At 42.0% G+C, this 23,551-nt stretch overlaps 1 long non-coding RNA gene across 1 annotated transcript in view; it reads left to right on the top strand.

Moving 5' to 3' along the window:
• LOC137570667 (uncharacterized) overlaps window positions 1–22,391 on the top strand; it is a 47,746-nt gene extending 25,355 nt beyond the window's left edge. The window contains exons 2-4 of the long non-coding RNA XR_011031130.1: window positions 452–1,146; window positions 19,675–19,780; window positions 21,096–22,391. This is a non-coding gene — a long non-coding RNA (uncharacterized lncRNA). The remainder of the gene's footprint in view (window positions 1–451; window positions 1,147–19,674; window positions 19,781–21,095) is intronic.
• Window positions 22,392–23,551: the final 1,160 nt, after the last annotated feature.

Here is a 23,551-nt window from a genome sequence, read left to right as displayed (position 1 = left end):
TTGCATTGTGTTTTTTTGTATGATCGTTATTATGTGCAGCATGATAGCAATTTTTGGGAGATGAAGGGACAGGAAGGGACAGGGCTTCATGCTCCACAGAACAACAGCACGAAAATCGCAAAGTGCTCATCCATAGAGTATACTGAAGCACAATCACACAATACTTTAACAGCAGTGTGACTGTGATTTGGTATAAATCACAAAGCACCAAGGTGGAACAGGGGTAGTGTTAAGCACAGTGCCCCCTCCGATTTGCTGAGCATCGGGAATATACATGCAATCTGATTTCAGATCAGAATGTATCTAGAGGAAAAGGGCTTTAATACAGGTCCTAATATTTTTTGGCATAAAGCAATTAATGTATACTGCTTTAAGAATACCAGATAACTATAGACTGGTGGTCTGAAAATAAAGTAATGTTTTGTGTGTTTTTTCTGTTTCTTTGTTTTAGTCTAGGGATCTGGATGATACGCTTATTCATTGCATCAAAATCTCAAGGATAATGTCTGGTCATATGTCCTTGAGCTAAAGATGAAGCATAACTGAGTTACTATATGCAGGAAGACAGTCGATCAAACCCCAAAAGCAAAATATTGTCTGAATGGCAGAAGAAATGTAAAATTAAAGTTTGACCTGCTGTGAACTCTACAGACATGCTGATGGTGGCAAGCATATCTATTTATGCTATCCATGGCTTTACAGAGACTACCAGAATGTTGCTAAGGCAGACGCCTTTAATTCTCAGTCAAATATAAAAGTCACATCCAAATAAGAATGCTGCCATTGTTGTTTTTTTTTGTAATTCAAGTCACTTCATTATTTATTGGAACTCTTTTTTTTGGGACAAATACAATACCTATACTGATGACTAATGTCAACGGCGGATTGATCTAATCCGTGGTGCATCACTCTGAACAGTTTTGGGGCAATTATCATGTACTTCCTTATCTGTGGATGAGTGAGCACAGAATGGTGCCTGACAGCAAGGAAATGACAGAATATGAGAGGCACAGGGGAAGACGGGAGACCCAGCAGAAGATGAGAGACACATCAACAGAACACACAAGAGGCAGTGAGTAAAAGTAGCAGAATGAAGGCCCAAAGGAGAGGAGAAGATGGAGGCGACAGAAGATTAGACAGTTGAAGGTGAGTATACATTTTCATTTATGTTCACCCACTGGGTGCCAATAAGTTTGCTGGGGGCACAGTGTGTACATATATGTGTGCTAGTTAACTGACACCAATGTCAGTTTACACATCTCTATTATCTGAGCTTGTCATTAGACAAGCGGCTTAGCGATAAAATTTGACTCTTACATAGTTATTTAGGCTTAAAGAAGATATGGGATGATGGGACCATCAAAATCAATGTTTTGAGCCTCATTGCACTGCAGTCCAGGGAAGAGAAAATCCACAAAGTCAGAAACGATCACACTGATCTCTTTATGTTTACATAGCAGTGGTGTACCTAGGGTATTTGACACCCGATACTGATTATTTATAGACCCTCTGCCCCACCCCTTTTAAAAAAGGAAAGGAGTGCGATGGCAGTGAAAAATGGGCATGGCCATTACAGGATGTGGGTGGAGCTAACTGTAATGTAAGGGTGTAATTCAAAGGCAGTGGGTCTGAGTTTCCTCCTAAAACATGGTTAGGCAAAGTGACCCTAAAGGTATTTAACCACTTTACCCCCGCGCGTACGTATTTCTCCGCCCCTTTTTCCATCCTTTAAAAACCAGGGACGGAGAAACACGTACTTTCCGCGTTCCCGACGCTGCCCGTGCTCCCGCTCGTAAACACGCCGCCCGCCGCTAGTAAAACCGCCGCCGCCCGCTCGCCCAGAGATCAATGAACGGGAAAATCCATTCCCGTTCGTTGATCTAAGCCCCGCAATGATCAGCTGCTCTCCTATGGGCAGCGCGATCATTGTGAGAAAAAACTCACGTGTCCATGCTCATTATACTTCCTCCAAGCTTCCGGAAGGAAGCTTGGAGGTCGCATTAAAACAAAAAGTTACTGTGGCCATCTTGTGGCCAAATAGTAAACTACACCCTACACATTTTTCACATACAAATAAATGACTTTTACACATAAAATTAACTCATTACCTCCCACACTCCCCATTTTTTTTTTTTTGTAATTAAAAAAAAATTAAAAAATTTACAATTAAAAAAAATACATAAATAGTTACCTTAGGGACTGAACTTTTTAAATATTTATATCAAGAGGGTATAACACTGTTACTTTATAAACTATGGGCTTGTAATTAGGGATGGACGCAAAACTGAAAAAAATGCACCTTTATTTCCAAATAAAATATTGGCGCCAAACATTGTGATAGGGACATAATTTAAATGGTTTTATAACCGGGACAAAAGGGCAAATACATTTCATGGGTTTTAATTACAGTAGCATGCATTATTTAAAAACTATAATGGCCGAAAACTGAAAAATAATTATTTTTTTCCCCACATTTTTCCTATTTTCCCATTAAAACACATTTAGAAAAAAATAATTCTTGGCATAATGTCCCACCTAAAGAAAGCCTAATTGGTGGCAAAAAAAACAAGATATAGTTCATTTCATTGCGATAAGTAATAATAAAGTTATAGACGAATGAATGGAAGGAGCGCTGAAAGGTGAAAATTGCTCTGGTGCTCAGGGGGTAAAACCCCTCAGTGGTGAAGTGGTTAAACAACACAAATATGGACCAAGGTCACTGTGGATTGCCATGAAGAATTAATGCTACCTGGTGCCAGTGCCAGCCCCCCCCCCCCCCCCCCCCCCCCACCACCACCACCTAAGATTCCCTAATGTTAATGTTCCCTGGAGCTAGTGGTCGAATTTCCCCCAATAAAGCTTCCATGGTGGTCTAATGCCCCCCTCCTCTGGTGATGTTAGGGGCCCCAATCCTTTTCCTGTGCTCCCCTAGTTTAGGAAATGCAGAATATCAATGTGCTGAATCCATGCTGCTGTTATCTCACCTGCTCTGCCAAGTCCACTGATGTGTGTCCTCCGGTCACCACTCAGCTCACTCCCTAGTGCCAACATTATGCCAACTGAGTGGTGACAGGAGGTTGGACATTGCTGGACTCCGGCAAAGCTGGTGGGATAACAGCAACATGGCTCCGCTCACGCAATACTCTGCATTGCCTCAGCTGGGGGAGCACAGAATTGGGTACACAGTCACAGCAGAGGGGTTTGCACCAGGACACGGGTGGCTGCAGTGGACTCCAGGTCTCCCCCCTACCATGGTGACACCTGGGGTGGCCTGCCCTCACTGCTTCACAATTGTTGCATGGTTATAGGATGATATGTTTTATGTATAGGCATATGACATTACTTACTTTTGATAATCATGTGACATGATGTTATACAGGTTTTTCCTGTGAATCGTGTTTTAAGCTTACCATTACATACCCAGAGTTTTGAGTGTTGTCTGTACTAATGCTTTTAGACACTGTATATTGGTCTGAATAAGTAGGTATATCTCCCACAAAATGCGTTACTATAGTGCAAATTAACGTTTTATCCAATATTTGTGTCATCTGAGGTAAGCCTACCTTCTTGTTATGGTTTTTAATCATATTTTATCATAACTCCACTACCTAGTTATAGTGGGCTCTTGGTTTTACGACTTCAGAGTTGTGCACTGCAGATGCCGCATCTGAACTATATTTCCCTTTGATTTTGTGTGCATAGCACTATTCATGTTTTTTTTCTAAAAAGTATTAAAATTTTGCCTGCAGTTAAACATCAAAAATCCTGAAATACAATGTATGTACATTGGACATATTATTCCATTTTATTTCAAATTATTACTTTTTATTTTTTTTTTTCTAATTTAATTGTAGTTTTCTTGCTTGGTTTTAAGCTATGACATTGTGTTTAATACCATTTATTGGCATTTTTTGTTTATTCATTTTCATTCATCTCAACTGAGAGCCTGGATATATATTAATTTGCTAAAAAATATAAAATCCATTGTATTCAGCTTAGGCTGAATCCTTTGTTACATATTACATTGATTATTATTGTTACTATAAGCTGAAGTTTCCTAAACTTCAGCCTTCAACCTTCCGATTTTATACCATGGCTATAAACACCGAATAAAAACTTCCCAGTAAAAAATACAGAGTACAATCATCTCAAAATTTAAGCAACCATGTATTATTTTTATGTCAATGCTGTTTAACTATGGCTATTTTTTGTTGAACACTGTTTTTTCAATATCGGAATCAATTACCATTATGGCAAACAAAATGACAATGTACACTCTGTCAGTTATGAAGGGTAAGAACTACTAAATTCAACCATAAAACTATAAATTATTTTTATCCATACATATAACACTTTATTCAGATCAAAGCTTTAGTGTTTAGATATTAGAGCTGCTACTTAGAAGTTTGTTCTGACTGCTTGCAGCATCTGTAGCAGTTATTGTATATCAAGTTTGTGATAGTTTATTTACCGGTACTTTAAAGCCTCTTTCACATGGGCAGCACTGCATCTACCACCGTCACTGCCTGTTTCTGTGCACCCACTGGGCATTTGGAAGTGATCAGTATGAGCAATTGGGAAGTGTCCATATCAGGGAGGTATATCGAAGATTGGCAGGAGCTGCACTCAGTCAGATGTGACAAGAGGTGATTTTTCTGCTTCCTGGGAACTGGACTAGTTGTCAAGCACTGACACATATGTGGTCACACATGAGGATGGGCAGTGGCCATCAGATTTGAGGCTGAGCAGCACAGCACTCATGCAGTTTACCTGCCTATGTGGAACAGGCCTTAGAGATCATATTCACAGCAGCACATTTTAATACAGTGCATTCTAAGAATGCACTGCAGAATGGATTTTTGCCTGCAGCACGGTACTGCCTTGGTATTATTATTATATTTAGTGCATTTTATTTATAAAGTAACATATTATGCAGAACTGTAAGAGGTCAGCTTTGCATTCAGCATTAATACAGTGGCTTGCAGGGGGGGGTGATAGAAAGGTCAAGTGTCCTGACACGTTTCACAATGTGACCATTTTGTCAGATGCCCAACATACACATTAGTCATCACACACCATAAAAATTATCACACTTACCATGTTCAATAAAGGATAAACCAGCAGACCACCCAAAATGTCTGCCATAGGTGAGTAATTAAAGATTAGTGTTGCTTTCGAATTTTTGCCAAAGGCATTTTCGCATCAAAAATGCCATTTTCTTTTGAGATTTTTTTCACAAAAATATGCTTACATTTTTCGGGTTTTTCACTTTTGAGATTTTTATGTACATCTGCTAAAATTGTAGCATTCTCGCCTAATGGGTGCCGACTTTTGCGGTTACTAGCAAAAACCCCTTACCAGCTAGAATTACCAAATTTGCAGGATATGTTAGGGAGAACAGTGGGTTTAAGAGGAAATTTTTTTTTCAAAAAGACCTTATATTTTTGGAGAAAATCGATTTTAAAATTATGATAAGAAAAAAGTATACATCTAAATATGGTAAATGACAGATAATGTGTCAAGCTAACGGTACTGTAAATTTACATATATCAAAAGAAAGAGCAATGAATTTCATGATGGGGTTTCCAGGAGGTTTGTACTAGTGATGTCACGAACTTGAAATTTTCCATTCACAAATGCAAATTTGGCACCATAAACTTCAATGGGCAAGCTCTAAAACCAAGAGGGACTTTTTCTGCCCACAAAACTGATGGAAAAGTTGTTTAAAGGGGCCTAACACTTGGACCATGGTATGCTGGAGGGGGATCCATGGCAAAAGTCAAACGAAAAATGACATAGTTGAACCAAAGTTGTGTTTTAATCTCTAAAGGGCAGAAATGACATTACATCCCTAAATTTGTGGAATAAAGTGCTTTAAAACATCCAGCATTGCCAGGGATCTTTATGCAGCCATAATGCGGCTGTATAGTGATCCCTGGCTAAAGCTTCCACTTCCATGGAGTTTCCAGGGAGTCCATAAGCAGTTATCACTAAAGCTCTTTGCAATTGTTAGTGGTGCACTAAATGTGGCGTTTCGTCTGTCAGTGTGAACCGGGCCTAACCCTTACACTACCTGATCGACATGTACACATGCTAGACATTTTAAAACACTTTATTTCACAAAATTAGGAATGTAATGTGATTTCTGCCCTTTAGAGATTAAAATACGACTCTGCGCCAACTCCGTAATTTGTGGGACTTTTTGCATGGATCCCCCTCCGGCATGCAATGGTCCAGGTGTTAGGCCTTTTTAACCACTTTAAAACCACCAGTACGAGTTTCTAAGCTCCTGTGTTTACATAAATATAAACAAATAATAAACACTTGGCTCTGTTTCTATTTTTAAAACACACTGATTCTGCATCTCCATCTTGTGGCCAAAAAGTAAAACCACATCCAAATACCCTATTATACACCTTCCCATAGAAAAATGAAATACATTTTCATTATTTTTAAAAACCCTTGGAGGTCAACTGCTTTATCACTTTTGTGGTCAGAAAAAGTCCCTCTAGATTTTAGAATTTTCTTGCCTGTTAAGGTCTATGACAGTTCACACGGTGCAGGTTCGCGAACGTTTGAGGCAAATTTGTGTCTGTGAATAGAAAATTTCAAGTTCGTGACATCACTAGTACGGACCCCCTGGAAACCCTGACATGAAATTCATTGCACTTTCTTTTGATATATGTCAATTTACACTACTGTTAAGTTGCTGCATTATCTCTCATTTACTGCATTTAAATTTATACTTTTTCCTATCACAACTTTAAAATCGATTTTCTCCAAAACTATAAGGTATTTTTGAAAACTTTTTTCCCTCTTGTACCCACTGTTCTCCCTAACATATCCTGCAAATTTGGTGATTCTAGCTCGTAAGATGGCTGAGCTATTAACCGCAATAGTCGGCAGCTATTAGGTGAAAAAAACACTAAAATATTCGGGCACATGTTTGCTTGTCGAAGTGAAAATTGTACTTATTTTCACGAAAATAACATAAGAATAATGGAATTTTTGCTCATCACTGTTAAAGATACACGCAAATCTGTAGTCTTTAGAGTCCTTACTTTATTCCTCTTTTTTTGATCCGTATTTACCAGTAACGTCTTACGGTCCAGGGCATCTGCTCTTCTAAAAGCTCATAGCATACCTATTGGCTAATTCTCAACTCTGTCAGAAAAAGTGTCCCTTTCAGAGTTTTTCTTCTTAAAGGCACAGTGTTTCATCTGCTTCCATTCTGATGAGTGTTGCACTGAATATGCACTGATAAATTAACGTCAGTATATTTTGGCTCCATGATTACAATCAACAAGCTTACCCCTTCCCTTAAAAAGCGTACAACTTAAATCGTTTCATCACACCTGCCTGCCACAATGAGAAGAATCCCACCACTAAGAACAGCAATGAACCTACTACTAACAATGGAACATACCTCCCTTTAAGTACACCTAAAAGTATCCTTAATTCTATCAGTAAGCCTCTAACTAGCCCCCATATTACCTGTATGTGTACAGTTATTTTAAAGGTGGATGCCACTAAAATACCCTGAATTGCCTTATTAAAGACGGAAAATTTGTACAATATTGCAATTTCCACTGGAAATTTGGAAAATTTAGACATCTTTGAAAACTGGAATTTGAAATAGAAACATTGAAATGGAAGTATTTTCAATTCAGATCAATGTTTTTGCTTTATCTCATAAAGCAAAAATAATTTTCTCTGCTCTTTTTTCTATTTAACACAATAAATTACAGAAATTAAAAAACAGCTCAATAAATATATATATAATGTATTTATAGAATAGTCAGATGGACAAGAGGATGTGGTTTATATAATTTGAAACATTTATGTGAATATACAAGATACTCTTTCCTGCCAGTTCAGTCAGTTCTCTTTATTTTTCAATAAGGTTATTATGAAAGGTCAGAGATGCACAGTCAATTAAACAGCAGTACATTGCATCCACACATATTTGCTAATAAAAAAGAAGACTATAATTGTATTTATATTCTTGGAGTACAATTTAGTCTCATCTGCTCTCTGGAAAATATATAAACACATATCCAAACGCTCATAAAAAAGGGGAAATCGAGTGGTTCTGTTGACATCAAGCCATGGTCAGGTAGACCAACAACAATTTCAGCAAGAACTGAGAGATACAATTTGTTGTTTGGGATGCAAAGAAAAGCCACATATAACTTTAGCTGATATCCAGGCTTCTCTACAGAAAAATAGTGTAGATGTTTAAAGATGCAAAATAAGGAGGCACTTGAAGAAAGATGAGCTGCATGGACAATTTGCCAGAAGAAAGCCATTTGCTCCAACATATCATCCTGCTTCGGAAGGATTCAAAAAAGATTATGGTGAAAGTACCATCCCTACTGTGAAGCATGGAAGTGGAACTGAGTTGGGCAGGGGGGGGGGGGGGGCACTACAGCAGCACAGAAAATTTGGTTGAAGTTGATTCACAATTAATACTACATGTAATTAGAGAAGTGGGAGACAATTTGCAGTCATTCGCCCAGCAACCATATATGGGACGCACTTGGACTTTCCAAAAGGATAATGATCATGATGACATAATATACCTCTACCACTTTTTGTAATGCTGTCCAGGTTATCCTTATATTCAAACAACAAAAATGAAACATGAAATTAGGTTTATACGTCTTACCCAAAGCATTGAATATCAGAGTGCTATTTCAATCCATGTTCTTATTTTTTCCATTAATAAATCTTTATCTTACATTTAATGAAAAAAGCAGTGAGTGACACATAGATCTTTTAGAAAAAAATGAAAATAAAATAAAGCCACAAACACATAACATTTCCTGATGTTAATTATTTCTATTAATATTGCATCACGACTGTTATTTTATTGTCAGACATTCAACTCTTTAATGTATCCACTAGGCATGTTTACTGGTCATAATTTTAATACTTGGTCCTCAGTTTTTAGCTGCAGCGGATATTGTTTATCTGAAAATTGGGGACAAGATTGTTTATCCACATTTACTGTAAATTGCACTAACAGGCCGGATTAGTGATCATTCAAGAGTAGCGCCTCAACATGTATTAAAGGTTTCAGCTCCAAACACTTCAACGGCAGAAAATAACCACAGTCTTCCTATCATGTTCATTATTCTCAAATGAGCACCGAACCCATGAAGTGTAAAAATTGCATTGTTGGCCTTTTTTTTTTATAATTGGAGAATTGAAAGGATTTCTCTGATATGTGGTTTATAGATTTTATTTCTTCCTGTGGGATTTTGGATTGCTTCTACAGTAATGAAGCCTACAATAAGTACCATGTCATATGCTCCAATAACACACAAAGAATTCCAGTGAATGCGATTGGCAAAGCTAGACAGCTTCAGGGTTTATTTTTTACAATTTGGGGGTGTGATATTACCTTGGGGACAATGATTGGAAGCAAATAAATAAAATATCTTCTGACAAAGTTACAAATATATTGAGCCTGGCACACACTTTTGATTATGATTGGCCAATCACTGACCAATTTTACCATCCCCATGTAGAATGAGGGTTTACCTACACAAACTTCTCATAGTATTCAATATCTGTTTACCCTCATATTACGTGGAGGTTGTAAAATTAGTCAGTGATTGGCCAATCGTAATGAAAGTGTGTACCAGGCTTTAGAATCATAAATTCGATGATTAATAAAAGATAGTAAGAAAGGTTACAGTTAGGTATTGTTTAAGGTTTTGAGGTTGAGTTGAGGTTCTGGTTAGACATTGTTTAACCTCCTTGGCGGTAGCCGCCGGAGGGTGCCGCTCAGGCCCTGCTGGGCCGATTTGTTTAATTTTTTTTTTGCTGGACGCAGCTAGCACTTTGCTAGCTGCGCCAGCACACTGATGCACCTGTTCACTGTACCTCTGTGTGTGACAGCTGCACATTTGTAATACCAATCACTGCATACCCACCTGTTCAGTGCACCTACCTACCTACGTGAGCGCACGCAGTGTCACTGCACCTGTTCACGGTACCTGTGTGTGTGACAGCTGCACATTTGTAATACCAATCACTGCATACCCACCTGTTCAGTGCACCTACCTACCTACGTGACCGTAAGCAGCGTTATATACCAGTCACTGCACCTGTTCATGGTACCTGTGTGTGTAACAGCTGCATATTTGTAATACTAGTCATTGCATAATTGTTCACAGTACCTGTGTGACCGTACGCTGTGTAATATACCAGTCCGTGCATACCTGTTAACTGCACCTGTGTGACAGCTGCACATTGTATTGTAATACCAGTCACTGCATACCTTTCACTGCACCTGTGTGACTGCACATTGTAATAATCAAGTCAGTGCATACCTTTCACTTCAGCCCCCCCCCTCCCCCCATATGGACAAAACAACAGGCAGAGGCAGATCCAGAGGCAGACCCAGAGGCAGGCCACCCAGCAGGTCTGTTCGAGGTCGGGCTGACGTGCAGGTACTGAGACAAGCGAAGCTGGGCAGGATGATTATGATGATGACGATGATATGGATACCACGTGGGATCCTAACAGACAAGATTTATGAGGTGTATGAGGCAAGTGAAGCTGGGGAGGATGATTATGATGATTATGATATGGATGCCACAAGGGATCCTAAGAGACAAGATGACCCAAGGGGACAGTTCAGAGGGGGAGTCAGAGAGGAGTAGGAGGAGACGAGTTGCTGAAAGAAGCAGGGGGGGGGTCATCTTCAGAAACAACAGGTGGCAGTGTCCGGCGCCATGTATCGCCGCCAATGGACAGCCAGCCAACATGGTTCGCGTTCACGAAGAACCGCAAACTTTTCCGGAAGTTCGAGTCGCCCCCATAGTGCAGTGAGTCACAGCTGGCCTTTGGCCCCTTAGTGGTATAATTACTACTGTGCCAGGTGCAGATTTGTAATACCCATTCACTGCATGTAACTACGTGTTGTTCACAGTGCACCCACCTACCTATGTGAGCGCACGCAGTGTCACTGTGTCTGTCCGGTACCTGTCTGTGTGTGACAGGTGCACATTGTAATACCCATCACTGCATATACCTACCTGTTGTTCACTTCAGTGCACCCACCTACCTACGTGAGCGGCGAGCGCACGCAGTGTCACTGTGCCTGTCCGCTACCTGTCTGTGTGTGACAGGTGCACATTATAATACCCATCACTGCATATACCTACCTGTTGTTCACAGTGCACCCACCCACCTACGTGAGCACGCGCTGTGTCACTATGCCTGTCTGGTACCTGTCTGTGTGTGACAGGTGCACATTATAATACCCATCACTGCATTTACAGTACCTAGCTGTTCACAGTGCACCCACCTACCTACGTGAGCGCATGCAGTGTCACTGTGCCTGTCCGGCTCCTGTCTGTGTGTGACAGGTGCACATTGTAATACCCATAATTGCATATACCTACCTGTTGTTCACTTCAGTGCACCCACCTACCTACGTGAGCACACGCAGTGTGATATTTAATACCACCAGTCACTGTACCTGTTCATGGTACGTGTGTGTGACAGGTGCACATTTGTAATACCCATCACTGCATATACCTACCTGTTGTGTTCAGTGCACCCACCTACCTACGTGATTGCACGCAGTGTGATATTTAATACCACCAGTCACTGTACCTGTTCACGGTACGTGTGTGTGACAGGTGCACATTTGTAATACCCATCACTGCATATACCTACCTGTTGTGTTCAGTGCACCCACCTACCTACGTGAGTGCACGCAATGTGATATACCACTCCGTGCATACCTGTTAACTGCACCTGTGTGACTGCGCATTGTATTAGTCAAGTCAGTGCATACCTTTCACTTCATCCCCCCAATATGGACAAAATGGACAAAACAGGTAGAGGCAGAGGTAGAGGCAGACCCAGAGGAAGGCCACCCGGCAGGTCTGTGCGAGGTCATGTTGATGTGATTTCGTGCGGCCCTGGACCAAAGTACAATGCTTAGAAGAAGGCACGTCCCATCAACTCCCAAGATTGTCAGGACATGGTAGACTATTTAACACAGAACACCTCATCTTCCGCAGTCACCAGCGCTACTATAAACACCACATCTGCTGAATTTGACAGTACGCAGGAGTTATTTGGTGGGGAAATCACTGATGCACAGCCATTATTGTTACAACAAGATGAAGGCGCTAAGCAAGTTACACCACCTCATATGTCTGAGTTAGGTGACACTATGGACGTAAGGTGTGAGGAGGAGGATAATGAAGTACCTGCTGTTTGTGCAGTTTTGAAGGTGTCTGAGGCAAGCAAAGCTGGGCAGGATGATTATGATGATGACGATGATACGGATGCCACGTGGGATCCTAAGAGACAAGATGACCAAGGGGACAGTTCAGAGGGGGAGTCAGAGAAGAGTAGGAGGAGATGAGTTCCTGAAAGAAGCACGGGGAGCTCGTCATCAGAAACAGCTGGTGGCAGTGTCCGGCGCCATGTTACGCCACCTATGGACATCCAGCCAACATGCCCTTCAATGTCAGCTGCTGATGCCACCATAGTGCCATCACCCCAGGGGGGCTCAACGGTTTGGACATTTTTAATGTGTCTGCCTCAGATCAGAGCAATGCCACGTGTTCTCTCTACCTCCAAAAATTGAGCCATGGGAAGGCCACCAAAGTGGGGACAACTGCCTTACGAAGGCACATGCAGAAAAGGCACAAACTGCAATGGGAAGAGCACCTGAGCAAAAGCGGCACACAAAAGAAAAGCCACCCTCCTTCTTCTCTTCCTCCTTGGTGCAGCATCTTCAGGAGCTTTCTCCCTTGCACCTTCACAGCCACCCTCCTCCACTCCACCTCTGCCCTTGAGCGGTTCCTGCTCCTCTGCCCACAGCAGCCAGGTGTCTGTGAAGGAAATCTTTGAGTGGAAGAAGCCAATTTCTGCCAGTCACCCACTTGCCCGGGGTCTGACAGCTGGCCGGGCGGAACTGTTAGCTCGCCAGCTGCTATCATACCAGCTGGTGGACTCTGACGTCTTCCGTAAATTTGTGGCCATTGGGAAACCGCAGTGGAAGATACCAAGCTGCAATTATTTCTCTAAAAAGGCGATACCCAAACTGTACCGTGAAGTTGAAAGGCAAATGGTGTCATCTCTGGCACACAGCATTGGGTCAAGGGTCCACCTGACCACGGATGCCTTGTCTGCCAAGCATGGTCAGGGCAGGTACATTACTTACACAGCCCATTGGGTCAACCTGGTGACCGCTGACAAGCAAGGAGTATGTGGCTGTGCAGCAGACCAACTTGTGACACCTCCACGGCTTGCAGGCAGGCATCCTGCCACCTCCTCTCCTCCTGCTACATCCTCTTTGCTGTCATCCTCCTCCTCTTCCTTGCCTGAGTGGCAGTTCAACTCTACTGGTACTGCGATCTGCTCTCCAGCTACACAGCCCCAGCTCCCCAGGGCCTATACTGCATGCCAGGTAAGACGGTGTCACGCCATCTTAGACATGTCTTGCCTCAAAGCGGAAAGTCACACTGGACCAGCTCTCCTGGCCGCTCTTAACAAACAGGTGGATCAGTGGCTGACCCCGCACCAGCTGAAGATTGGCAACGTGGTGTGTGACAACGGCAGCAATCTCATTTCCGCTTTGAATTTGGGAAAGCTGACACATGTACCCTGCATGGCACATGTACTGAATCTAGTCATTCAAATATTTGTGTCAAAGTACCCAGGCTTGGAGGACGTCCTGAAGCAGGCCAGGAAGGTGTGTGGGCATTTCAGGCGGCCTTACATGGCCATGGCACGCTTTGCCAATATTAAGCCATTGCCGGTGAGACGCCTGATTTACGATAGCCCGACTTGCTGGAATTCGACCCTCCTTATGTTCTCTCGCCTGCTAGAACAGGAAAAAGCTGTCACCCAGTACCTCTACAACTACAGTAGAAGGACAGAATCTAGGGAGATGGGGATGTTCTTCATGCACCCATTTGAGGAAGTGACCAACCTGGTGAGTCGCAGTGAAGGCACCATCAGCGACTTGATCCCGTATGCTTATTTCCTGGAGCGTGCCTTGCGTAGAGTGGTGGATCAATCTGTGGAGGAGCGTGAACAGGAACAGTTACAGGAGGAAGCGTTGTGGGATCAATTCTCATCAGAACCAGATGTTTCCTCAACACCTGCAGCAGCACAGAGGGGGGAGGAGGAGGAGGAGGAAGAGTCGTGTGGGGAAGAGGAGTCATACTCGGATGATGAGGAAAGTGTTTCTTTGGGGGAGGAGGAGGAGGCGGCAGCAGAAGAACAACCGCAGCAGGCGTCGCAGGGGGCTTGTGCTGCTCAACGTTCCCGTGGTATTATTCGTGGCTGGGGGGAGCAGAAGGACTTACCTGACGTTACTGAGGATAGTACGTCTGGATCCAACTTTGTGCAGATGGTGTCTTTCATGCTGTCCAGACTGTTGAGGGACCCTCGTATTAAAGAACTCAAGGGGAATGAGCTGTACTGGGTGGCCACGCTACTAGACCCTCGGTATAGGCACAAAGTGACAGAGATGTTTCCAAATCACCAGACGGCAGAAAGGATGCAGCACTTGCAGAACAAGCTGGCAACTATGCTTTGCAATGCGTTTAAGGGTGATGTCACAGCACAACGCAATAAACGTACCACTGCCAGTAATCCTTCTCCCATGTCCACACAGGCAAGGACAGGATGATCCAGCGATCTCATTGTAATGTCGGACATGCGGACATTCTTTAGTCCAACGCCTCGCCTTAGCCCTTCCGGATCCACCCTCCACCAATGCCTGGACCGGCAGGTAGCCAACTACCTGGCCTTAAGTGTGGATGTAGACACTGTGAGCAGCGATGAACCCTTGGACTACTGGGTGCACAGGCTTGACCTGTGGCCAGAGCTGTCACAATTTGCCATCCAACCTCTGTCTTGCCCTGCCTCAAGCGTCCTGTCAGAAAGGACCTTCAGCACAGCTGGAGGCATTGTCACTGAGAAGAGATGTCGCCTAAGTCACAAAAGTGTTAAATACCTCACCTTTATCAAAATGAATGAGGCATGGGTCCCGGAGGGCTACTGCCCGCCCGAAGACTAAGTCAGTTCCCACACACAGCATTTCTGCCTGCACGCCGTGTGACTGCCTGCCCCAAGACTAAGTCACTCCCCACATAGCACCTCTGCCCGCAGGCCGCTTGACTGCCTTTTCTGCCTCCATCAACAGGGTCCAGGACTCCAGGTGGATTCCTGCTAGCAGCGGCCGCTATGCTACTTTTTCTGGTGCGTTTACATGCCTGCCTAATTTTTCTGGCTGCACTGCAGCTGCAACAACAAAACAAAAGGCATGTACATGTGTCAATTCCCCTTCATGATCGTTACCTCGCCGCGGTGAAGGGGCTTGCGTATCACAATGAAGCAATGACCGCCAGCTATATGAGTGTCTCAGGGGGGGGGGGGGGCACACCCAAGATATTAAGGTTGTTGCTGCATTGTGGACAGACCAAATTCGATCAGCTGGACAGTCACTGTTCTGTCATTGAGCTACCTCAGCCTGGCGACCGTATGGGCTAGAAGTCACCATCACCTGCACTCTCGCCATAGTGCGCACCAGTCCAGCACGGCCGTCACTACAAACTGCTGTGTGCGGTGCGTTACACAGTGAGCTTGGTCTGTCAGTGTGAAGCAGGACACTAATTACACTGCTTGATTGATGTATATACATGCAAGATGTTTTAAAGCACTTTAGGCCTCCAATTTAGCATGCAATGTGATTTCTGCCCTTAAAACACTGCTGTGCGCCAAATCCAGATTTTTCTCAGGACTTTTGGCGTGTATCCCACTCCGCTATGCAAAAACTCAGATGTTAGACCCCTTGAAACATCTTCTCCATCACTTTTGTGACCAGCATAAATGTTTCTAATTTTCCAAGTTTGTCTCCCCATTGAAGTCTATTGCGGTTCGAAAAGTTCACGCGAACCGAAATTTTTGTGGAGGTACACGTTCGAGGTTCGCGAACCGAAAATTGGAGATTCGAGCCATCTCTAGTTATAAGGGGGCCCAACTACTTCTTCACTCCCTGCAATACTAGAGTCCATCCTTCAGATCAGGTTTTTTTTTGTTCAGACACCATCAACATCTATCTTATCTGTAATCTCCTCCTAGGCAGTGTTTGAAAACAATGTTTATCTATAAAAGGGAATATATGACCCTTGCCTTGCAATCTAAACTAAGCTGCATTAACAGCTATATGACAAATAGTTGAAACTTAATGCGACAAAACTTAAACTTATTAAGATGCATTTATATAGCAATGACACCTTTGCAGTGTAGGCTGTAGTCATTTCACTAATTATCTCTCAGAGGAGCTCACAGTGTATACTCTACCATAGTTATAGACTATAGTTTCCATCGGAAGTTGCGGCACAGAGGGGCTCCGAGAGTCAGTTATACAGCAAAAGTAAGTATAACTTTTTACAAGAATGCCAAGCATACCATCAGTATTTTATACTTTATGGGGCTTGATTCACTAACTGGCGCTAAGTATTAGCGCCAGAGTGAAAAGCCACTTAGTGCCCCAAAAGCAGCTTTGTGTGCACTAACAGCTGCGCAGAGCTACATCGCGCACAGTAGTGTGCACGGTGCGCCGGTAATAGTATGCAGTGCAACGATAACGTTGCACCCGCTGCCCTGTAAACGTTGCACCGGTGCATTGAAAACGGCGCATCGGGTTTCAATGGGCCACTTATTGTACCCCCTGCAGACAATCCCACTCCTACTCAGGCACAAGGACCTGCAATTATTACAATCCGCTTTTTCTAAGTTTCTCTGGAAAGGGAAGAAGCCGAGAGTAGCTCTAGCCAAGCTACAATGCCCAAAAGAAATGAGGGGCTTTAATTTGCCTAATATCAGAGCGTATAATTTGGCTGCACTTATTCGGCATACTAGAGATTGGCTAAATCAAACAAGTACGCACTTCAATTATGCTTTAGAAGCTGAAATATTATTGCCCTGGACCCCAGCGGGGGTGCTGCATGCGAAACTCAAGCAATTGCTACTGCGAATAAAGATAAATGCGATGTTCCGAGACACAATTGCTGCCTGGCAGGACACCAGGAAACTATTTAAGCTACCTATGCGATTGTCCAAATACTTGCCAATTTGGGGTAACCCTGGTTATCCACCCAGCATCCAACAACTTAGTTTCTCCATCTGGGACCAAAAGGGGATAACAACGTTAGGACATCTATTAGACATTAGAAAAAGGACCTGGAAGCCTTTTACTGAATTGAGGAAAGCTTATGGGCTGTCAGGAAGTGATATTTTTCCCTACTTACAAATTAAATCACTGGTGCGTTCCCACATTCGGGAAATCCGACACATAGCAAGAATAACTGATTTTGACCATTACATGAGACCAGGGGGAGGAAGCAAATCTTTGTCAGAATTGTATAGAGGGCTACAAAATTTCTGGGTAAATAAAATCAAAAACCAAATATTCAAGTCTTGGAGTGAAAGTTTTCAAGATGAAACATTGCCAGATAAGATTGTGGTAGGCTGGAATATGGTACGAAAGAGTATTGTCAGCGAGGTGTGGAGAACTTATCATTTGATGGTAATGGATAAGGCAAAGTATGCTTTTAATATTAAATATAAGAAACCGCCAGCACACTATAATCCATTCTGTCTGAAATGTAAACTCCAAAATGCTGACCTACTGCATTGTATGTGGTCCTGCCCACGATTAACCTCATACTGGGATAGAGTGCTATCTTATGGAAATAGGATATGTAGCAAGAACATAGGAAAGGATCCATATCTGTGTCTTTTTAGCTATGTGCCCAATGATGTAGAGGATGTACATTTAAGGCCTTCAACATTGTTTCACTTAATACTGATAGTAGCTCGCAAAGCAATATTTATGAAATGGCTGGAACATGACATACCTACAGTGGGAATGGCAAAACAGGAATTACATCGCCTTTTTATTCTAGACAAAATGAACACGTTACAAGCAAAAGATAAAAGGACGAAAACCTTCTTTAAGAATTGGAGGAAGTTCATAACTACTCAGCTTACACCACCGGAAAGAACAGCATTAATGGGGAACTTTACTTATACAAAGTGGTACCTAGCTGAGCAAATGCATGGCACATTGGGGTCATTGGCAGTGTAACATTCTCTCGGGCATACTTTGCTATAGGGTTGGAGACTATACGGTTCAGCGAGTGCTGGAGCATGTAGAGGCAAGGGGAGAGGTTTTCTATTGGGTGGGGTGGGGGGAGGATAGGTTTGGGGATAGTTCTGGGAAGCTGGGGAGAAAATGAAAAATCTCCAAGGCATACTCTATGCGATGTAAATCAATCCTTAGTTTCATGCAACAATGTTTTTTCTTTGCTGATGGATGTATGAACATGGCGATGTAAACAATGGGTTATATATAGATGTGTTTGCCTTGGTTTCAATAAAATGTGTTAAAAAAAAAAAAAGAAACCGGCGCATCGGGTATCCCCGAAGCAGCACATTGATATGCTGCTTTGGGGGCACCCAATGCGCTGTTTTCGGTGCACCGGGTGTGACGTTTACAGCGCAGTGGGTGCGATGTTAACGTCGCACCGCGCACTATTACCGGTGCACCGCTGTGCACGCTGCTGTGCGCGATGTGTGGGCGCAAACCACCTAACTCCGTGGTTTGCGCCCACTAGGTATTAAGGCTCACTAACCGTCTTAGCGCCGGTTAGAGAATCAAGCTCATAGCCTTTTAACTTATCAGTATGTTTTTAGGATATGGAAGGAAATTGGTGTGCCCAGGAAACTCAGGCAAATGGAAATAACATACAGTCTCCATGCAGATAGCACTTTAGCTAAGATTTATACTTGGGATTCTGGTGCTGCAAGGCAATAGTGCCATCCACTGTGCCACCCTATGTACTAGTCATTGGAGGTCAGCACCAAGCAGCAAAACAGTTCCACTGTTATAACCACTGGGTTTAAGGAGCACAAACTTACATGGCTCTGACCATATGCTCAAATTGGGTGTATTAAATTATGGAAAATTAAACTTCAGAAATAATTTACTGCTTTTGTAAAATCATCCTACTTTCACCCCATAAGCACCTCATAGCCCAGAAAATCTGCTGTCATTAGTTCCATATGTTTTCATTATATCATAGCAAGGCTGGTTTAGATTTACCATAAGGCCCTGTAGGCTCATGCAGGAGAGGCAGCTCCCCTCCCCAAATGTACCCTGACCTATGGGGGGTACTTAATAATGGGGTGGGAGCACATCTGGCTCCCTATACTTGGGGTGGGGGATCTACTACCTAGATTAATGGGGTTACCAAATACTAGGGAAAATCTGTTTACCTAGTCTAGAGAGGAGGGACGCCTACCTACCTAATATAGGAGTGTGTCCGCAGTTGAGAAGAGGGGTTTAGGGTGCCAGAACACCTGCACCTACAATCTCCTGAGTTGTAAATTTGGCTCTGTAGCTAGATTATTGCTGTGCCTTCTATACAGGCTTAAACCACCCCACCAGTGTCATAAAATGTTGATTCTTTGCTCTCCCTAAGGGTTACCCATGCTTAGGAAAGTATTTTTCATTTAAACCCTTATACAATATATGCCCTGGATATTTATAGTTATTGAAGCTATATTGCTCCTCCACAACCTCAGATTCGCAGTGTCACCTTTTCTTTTGTTCTTTTCTAGTATGATAATAATGGTGGTGTCTGTAAATTGATTCCAAACAGCCCATTCTTCAGTTTTTGCAGAAAAAGAGAATTCCCATATGGAGCACCAGCAGCAGCTGAATTCGGTAAGTTTTTACTGAATGTGGCAACAACTTCATGTATACAGATTTTGTGCCTAGACCACTAGCTGTTACTGGAAAGCTTTGTCCAATCTCTTCTGTTTCTCCCTAGTAAGATAGTAATAGTGGTGTCTGTGAATGCATTTACAGCTGTTAATTCCTGAGTTGTGATAAATACTGTATGTGCAGGTCCACATATTCCTATAGGGTTTATTATCACCTGTTCCGTGCAGCTGAGGTCAATTAGAGGCTTCCATAAGCGAAAAAGACAATATTCTTTTCACATTAATTTTCACGAAAATAATGTAAAATTTGATTTTTGAGCGAAAATGCCATCAAAAATAATTTTGTAATATGTTTGTGATTTTTCACATTTTTTTATATATAAATGATTTCCATGCTTTTTGCAAAATTTCGCATTGAAATTGCCAATTTTTTGCATTTTTTATTTTTGCATCAGAAAAAAAATGACCACCTTGCAAAAATACAATGTATTTTTATGAATATTTTTTTGAAATCGAAAATTCGCAAGCCACACTGGCTGCCATCACCCAAATAAAGCTAGTTTGTTATTATTATTATTATTTATATTGCACAACTTCAATTCATTTAAATAAATAGATGTTCATCTAGATAAGAAATTATACCTACTATACTTACATACTATACATACTATATTACTAAAGACTGTTATATTACAGCTGCATGTTACTAAACACGAACAAGAGAACCTGTACATAAGAATGGGCTGTATGTTTCTAAAAATAATGCTGTGACAGCTTAATATTGGAATTTCCTTTCTTGCATTAAACAGTATAGGGGCCACACAGTAAACAGTGAAGAACAGAATGTGGTTCTAGGGCTGCCAGTTGGTATCAGGGGTCTACATGGTGCATAAGTGACAATAGCAAGTTATTAAGTCTTTATTTTTCAGCATTCAGATTTAAAGCTTATTTCGCATTAAGTACACAAATGTGAACAGGTTTAATTCAAATTATTAACACTTAAGTTCTTTATTTAGAGCGAGTGTAAAGTAATTTTCATGATAATCCAATATTAGACAACCTTTTAAAATATGTTTAACATCCTGCTTTCTTCATGGTAATGAGTGATGATGTATTTAGTGCCATAGAAATTAAAATGTTATTCTTACTTATGCCATGACTATCAGGAATAAAACAAATTGTGTTGCAAACTGCGAGTTTAATGCATAACTTAACTGTGAGTTTAATGTGTACGTTTGTTTTAAGGATCTGATTTAATGGATTCTGTTCATCTGATAAAAAAATGTAATCAGCTTTTCTTTTCTTTCTTTTCTCAGCATGTAAAAAAGCAGCTAAAGCCCTCACATACAAGTAGTTAGGGATTTTTCTTAACTTAATGCAGGGTTGAAGAGGAAATATGACCTTATACTTCTGTTAGGCTGGGGTCCTGCTCTTGCATCTTAACTGTCACTAAATGATAAAATCCAGTTCATATTTCAAAAGTGGAGGCGGAGCAAGCCATGGCCTCGTGAGGACACATTTCAACAGAGCTCCTGCCACTTACTCCTGCCAAAAGTAGCTGAAGATATAACTGAAGAAACAAAGATGACGACTTGACGCTTCTAAAACTCAAAAAGGTGGAAACCCAATCCAGCAATCAGTCACAAATTTCCTGAACCCCCGGTTACCAGCATCGGCATAAACCAACAAGGCTGAAACTTTCTCTGCCAGAGGTGCCAATGCAAAAGATACTAGCAATAAGGCACCCTCCATATCACTGAATGAAATCTGAAACAACTTACTTAGCTTCCTGATGAAAGATGACCTATCAGAACTGGCAGAGAAGATCACTGTCAACACTTGATGACTTATATGCTCAGAGCTCATGAAATGGGATAAACCACAGTTTTCATGGCTAGGAAGGGTAGCAGTCATAAAAATGAATGTAATGCCAAGACTGTTGTACCTATTCCAGACCCTTCCCGTATGCATTCTTAAATCCTTCCTAAAAAGAACACCAATGACCTTCAATAGATATATCTGGAGAAGCAAACCTCCTAGGATTCATAGACAGACCTTAAAAGGACCCAAGCAATCGGGAGGTCTAGCAGTTCCAGTTGTCCACAAATACTACTACACACGTGGACTAACTCAAGCCTGGTGTTTAACACCTTAAAGGTATGCTCTAAAAATGCACTCTATCTCCCACTGGTCCTCCCCACTGATACCGCTCTTATGCTGGGAATACACGGCTAGATTCTGAGCCATTTAGATGGCTCAATAGATCATTTCCAGCATGTCCGATTTCTGGTTTGATCGTTTCGTTGCTCTATTCCGCATTGAAGACAATGCAAAAAAGATAAGAAAAATGACCGGAAGATAAGAGAATCACCTGCGGACTTGAGCGGGGAATCTATCGAGCGGGAGAATCGAGCAGCAAATCAAGCCGTGTATGCCCAGCATTAGACAATCCCGAATTCCAACACCACAGCATGGCCTTGCCACACAGCTCTGCTCACATAGCACTCAGACTACCTCCTGGTCTTTCTCCACTATGCTCTATATGATGTACATATGCCTACTCTATGTATATTCTGTACTTATGTATATTCTACTGTTCACTGTGCCATCACCGACCCTGTATGTTCCAAAAATAACTCCGGGTACAACGCCTGTTGGTCTTGGTGAAATAAATGAATTCAGACATAAGGCAGCAGCAGTCTCCAGTTTCTGCAAATCGTGTCCACTGATTTCCAAGAGAGGATGCAACCACATCCTACCTTATAAAAATAGACATACAAAGTTGAATTTAAAATCATCTGGCCTAGTAAAATAGCCCCCAGTGTATTTCCAAGCCCTCTTTTCCACAATCTCTCTCTTTCCAACACTTCATGCACACTCTCTTTATCTCTGCTGAATGTTGTTGTCTCCTGGTCACTTGATTTGGCCAGACTTGATTTCAGTTTGTGAGCACTAAAGTCTGTATTGCTAAGGACTTCCCACTCTCTAAGGTTTTGCACATTTTTATGTATGAGTTCAGTGAATGGTCTCCCTGCACAGACTTGAATATGGTTACCATCCTCCATGCATCCACATACTTGGTTGTGGTGTATTTAATCTGGGTATGTTAGTCTCCTAGATGTGGATTTGGACTGAACAGGGAGCTGATGACATTTTTCAGGGTACAGGTTTTTTCTTGCTCCTCATTTTGCAAAATGGCTTTCTGGTAGTATGAATTGGGGGTGTTGTTTTGTATGTAAGCCCAGTAGGACTGCATTCTCTTCTGTATCTCACACAGTAATGGGAATATATCGAAGCTCAGCTAGACAAACAATGTTTGAAGTGCTTCACTGGACTTGAAAAGGTTTTTTTTGTTGTTTGTCATGTGGATATTACTTTAGTCGTAGATTTTCATTTAGATTGATTTGGGTGGGTAATAAGGCCCCATATTTCACAACCATAGAGTAGGATTTAAGTGTTGGGCCAGACTTTTATTGATGGTTTGAGATGTTGTTGTTGTCTAATGGCATAGATGTTCAGTAACCCTTGAGCTTCTATGAGACACAGAAGGGAATGCAGTCCTACTGATCACATATGTTCTTTATTTCTTTATATTTTTAATGAAATTCAATTTTTCATTGAACTTGGTACAACAGAGTGCATCTGTACTACTGATGAACTGATGAAGTTAAAGCTTGCTGCCACTGTAAGTTTGTGACCTTCAACAGAAGTATCTGGGGTCTTTCCATAATTCAACATCAACTGTGTTGCATGTGCAATGATAATACCAACT

The sequence above is a fragment of the Hyperolius riggenbachi genome, chromosome 4, assembly GCF_040937935.1.
Source record: "Hyperolius riggenbachi isolate aHypRig1 chromosome 4, aHypRig1.pri, whole genome shotgun sequence".
Taxonomy (NCBI): Eukaryota; Metazoa; Chordata; class Amphibia; order Anura; family Hyperoliidae; genus Hyperolius; species Hyperolius riggenbachi.
Note: the sequence above shows the minus strand (reverse complement) of the source record. Positions and strands in the feature narration are given on the sequence as shown.